Genomic DNA, 4,851 nt, shown 5'->3' with positions numbered 1-4,851 from the left:
TGTTCTGTACCTTACAGTTGTGTTGCTGACATCTGTTCGTATTAAAAAAATCTCCTAATGTACTTTACTTATTTACTTTTAATATGGAACCTAAAGCAGCTACAAATCTTCTCACTTTTTTTGCAGATACCTTTGATGTTTCCTTTGTATACATGAAGGTAAATTTTTCTCCTCGTAACCACCTGTCACCTATTCAATTGTATTGTATTTGTTTTATATTTGAAGGATTTTCTTTCTTTCGTACCCAGGGTTTAATTTTGCCAATCTATTTACTTTATCACAATTGCTATTGTATCATTTACAATAGTTGAATGATGATGGTGTTTATTTAGAGTTATACTTTAAAGATGATTTTTTCTTCATTATTCACTGCTTTTATAAAGTTCAAAGAAATTACTTTATGTTTGGTATCTATAGAAATAAAGTGACATGCTTAAATCAAATATTCTGAAACTGTCTCACTTATGAATCTCTGTATTATACTGTTTAAAAGTTCTTATAGTCTATTTCCTGAATTTGGATTCTTAGCAGAGGATTTTTTTTAACATAGGGGTACAGTTATAACTAATTCACAAATGATTCCCCCCTAAATGCTTGTGTATGTGTTCTGTGTGAATTAGGTAACATTTAGCACTTTAGGTCAAACGGTAAAAAGTGTTCACTTTGTGTGAACTAAAATCAAATGGTCTTATGTTGGATATTAAAAGTTTATTTAGCAGAATCATATATTTTCATGTAAATGTAATTTTATGTGGATTACATCAATAGGCCATTTTGGTCTGGCCTCAGCCATTTGTAAATAATTTAATTTTGTATGTGTTGTAGAAACTGCATAGTTCCAATATTGACTGTTCTGTTCCATCTGACTTACCTCATAATTGATATATAATTGATTAAAATTTGATTTTATTTTAATGTTTGTAATCAGTTAAATAAACCTATCCATATTTTTTTTCCATTTTTTACTGCGTGCTGTTCTCACATTGGTGACTCGTTATCTTTCTTTCTGATATCTATAAATAAGAGAGTTGGACTACCCATAGTAACTTCTAATTATTAAATCACCCAACTTGTATTCCTCTTTATCATCCATCATTTTTATTGATGCCCATGTTCAGTTTGTAAAGTGTTTGGAAAATGTTCTTTCAATTTAAGCTAATCTTGCATTTTTGTGATGTTGGACAAAATTGTTGTTTGAGCCATTTTTCTCTTAGGAATAAATACCCTAAAGAATATTCAATCCTACCTAAAAGAAGTAAATGGTAACATAGGTGGAAGATTTATCCCCTAAATGAACATTCCTCCAATTTATAAAGGAACATCCATCCATTCAAAATCAGCTTCAAAACAGTAAATGGTGATGGTGATGGTGGCAAAAACAAGTGGTCACATGTGGAAAAGTGAAATGTGCAGAGAAGCTAGAGTCTGTTACACAGTCATGACAGGTCTGAGCCTTGATGAAGCATTTGGACAGAGGCTTTGCATTGGTATTATTGGAACCTGGTTTAAACACAATAGTGACAATAAATTGGGAGAATAAAATTGTTCTGAATTCAGATTGTTCCATATATTCTAAATTCTTATGTTTGTTAAAGACCATTTTTAGGTATATTGCTTCCTCCAGCAAGTGTCTCCATTCTTGGAGTGCTAACTTGACCCTTAAAAAATCCTGGTTTGTCAATATAGTAGTTCCTTTCCACAGAGGAAAGTTTTTGAGAGAAAAATGTAAAGGGCAAACCTCATGGATGTACCAGAGTACTAAGAGAGAATCCCCCCCCCCAAAAAAAACACACACACACACACCAAGCTCAAAAGCCTCCACTTCAAAAGTTAGGGCTATTGAAAATCAGGGTGAACAAGGACTGGTGCAGAGCAGAATGTCTTTTTGAGGTTATGAGTGCAGTAGTGTGTGTGGCCGGCAGGGACCAGACATTAGAGAAATCGGAGATTATGCTTTCATAATCACCACAGTCTTGGATAACTCAAGGTGTAAAATACACATGTCTATCAGACCCTTATCCAGGCATGTAGCTTGATTGGACAGTAAAATGGGTGGCAGCAAGAATGTGCCCCCCCCCCTTCTTTAACTCTACCAGGGCCCCTATACTAACCACAGCATTTAGGAAGGTTTCTTGTTAAAGGGCAGGGCTTCTTACCCACATCTGCTCCCCCACAAAATAATTGTGGGTATTTATTGGGGGCTAATGGTGGGATTTGAATCCCCTTTTTGTGAATAAGGAGCTTCCAATTATCCTCCCCCTCACCCAAGGGTACATTATTATTCATTACCCATATTCCCAGAAAGAAGTAAAAACAACATGATACACACATTGGAAAAGTCCTTTACTGAAATAAAACACATATTTACAGATTTAAATTTTACTTTTGTCCCCAGAAGTACTGTAAATCTATAGTCAATCAAGTTCTCAAGCAATGTGAACCTGCAACTTTAACCTGACTTGATGTTACCTTGTCATACTGCATGAAATCACATAAACATCTTTTAATAACTAATTAATGGTATTACATGTTATTACCCTCTTCAAATGACAGATAATTAAAAGCAGATAAATGCCTATTGGACTGTAAAGTGACATATTCCAGTTGTACCTTGGCTGTTGAGGATGTCTATGTCTTGCATGTGTCTATTGAATTCTGACATTGTTATAAATGCATGATAGACTAAATTAAAGGAAACATAAACATTTTAGACTCCACTCATGCTAAAGGTAAAGCTTTACCTTTCATAGTTTAGAGATCCTTTCTAGTTTGATATATGTCTTTCCCACATATTACTAACCCTAGTTACTCATATTTGTTTGATCTGTAAGGGAGCTCCACCTTTATGTTTAACCTAGCCAAACCATCTAGCTAAATGAGTGTGTATATTATTAGGAATTGCTTACATAAGGAAAAATTAAACAAACTTAGAAACCGCATATGAACAAAAGGCTTACAGTCAGAAAACCACTGAATTACATTTAGACACACAGGAACAGAAATACTAAGCCTCTTTTTTTCAAAAATGCTAATACATTAATACCATCAGCATCTAATAAAAAATTATTGAAGGTTTCGTTGATTGTAAATTCCAACTGTGTTCATATATGTAGCTTTTTCTGCTCTATGTTGGGAATTAATCTAATTGCTAGGAATTAATCTAATATTAAAAATAAAATTTATAAGATGATGAAGAATACAAATGTTATGTTGGTTAAGTCTTAATGTTATGTTGGTTTTACTCATTGAAACTGGTCATAAGCATAGATTATAATTATTATTGAAATTCAATAAAAAAAAACAATAAATTACAACTTTTATCAATTAATTTCTTGAGATTCCACCGAACTTTGGTAATCTTGATTGCCCAGGATGATGTAATTTGAGGTGATTCAGTCCAAGCAACCACAGGGGAAGCTAGAATATTCCTGCTATCCCAGCTAACAAGAAAACAACAATTAGGAAGGTGAGTATCTTTTACTGGAGTAGGATTTGTGGAATTGTGGAATTGGCAAGTGCTTGCCACAGCTAGAGGTTTGCGCTGCAAGACAGGACAGGATTGCCCAGGTTCTTCCATGATAGTCTATCTCTCCAGTTTTGAAGAGCTTTAATAGACCCAATATGTGATGGAAAGCCAATAGTAATCATCACTTAAAAACATCTTCCTTATGGTGGAGTATGACGGTGGAAGCATCATTCTGTGAGGATACGCCTAATTGGCAGGGTCTGTGAAACTGGTAAGGAATGAGGCATATTGGACAATCCTAGAGAAAATAAACTTTTGGATTAACTGAGATGCACCTGATAGTACAATCATGATCCTCATGAAAGATTAACATAAGTAAATGCAGTCAAAGAAAGTTTTTCCAACTGTTAATACAACTTATATATCTCTACTTTTTATAGTAAACCCCCACCCCCGAATGTATGGATAAGAGGTAAGGGGAGTAGGTATAGTTTTTTATTGTCATAATGAGCAGGATGCAAAGTGTTGTCACTCTAGAACAAGGAGTGTGTTACTGGCAGTATAACCAGGTAAAATGAAAGAAAACCAAACCTAAAAACAAAACAAAAAAACAAATGGAACCATCACATCCAAGAAGAGTTTAGATAGGATTTAAGGATTTAATGCTGCAAAAATAATGTTGCTTGTTTTTTTCTCATACAGTCAGAAATAATTTTACCAAGTGTACAGTTTACACAGGTCAGAGTTATCATTTTCAAGGTAATTACTGTTGCTTTATCTTAGGTCTGTGGTCAGAGCAATTGTGTAATTCTTTTAATAATCAGCTCCAGTAACAAAGCATGAGATAACCACATCCTTTTAGGTTTGTTCAACCAGGAACTGTTTTCTAATTCAGATCAAATAAACGTAAATGGTGTTACACATACATGTCCAAAAAAGAGTCTCCAACACAGCATACAGTTTATCCCTTTGTAAACTAATCACAAGCTAATGCCACAATATATACAGCTCTTACTCAATGTGCAACAAATGTGTCCAAATGTGCAAATTTTTGAATTATATTACTTTTATATTACTTTTCAAATATGCTAATTGTTACAGACTATTATATCCAAATATATTTTATTGAACAAGCAAGAGAGTTTGTACTGAACATTTGTCCAGAGCACCAAAACAACTATATTGCAGTTTATCAGTCTTTAGATGCTGTGGCTGTATAATATTTTCTTTCCAAGTATTTTTCTTTTATTCCCTGATTTTACCTATTATTCATTCACGTAATGCATTTTCTGACCTTGGGTGATGATGCTTACTTACTGCACTCAGTAATGAGGGGTCAATGGAGGGGCAGAATTGTACCCTTAGGACAGGAAAGACAAAACACA

The sequence above is a fragment of the Pyxicephalus adspersus genome, chromosome 4 (assembly GCF_032062135.1).
Source record: "Pyxicephalus adspersus chromosome 4, UCB_Pads_2.0, whole genome shotgun sequence".
NCBI classification, from domain to species: Eukaryota; Metazoa; Chordata; class Amphibia; order Anura; family Pyxicephalidae; genus Pyxicephalus; species Pyxicephalus adspersus.
The sequence above is the reverse complement of the archived record's forward strand: the minus strand, read 5'-3'. Positions refer to the sequence as shown.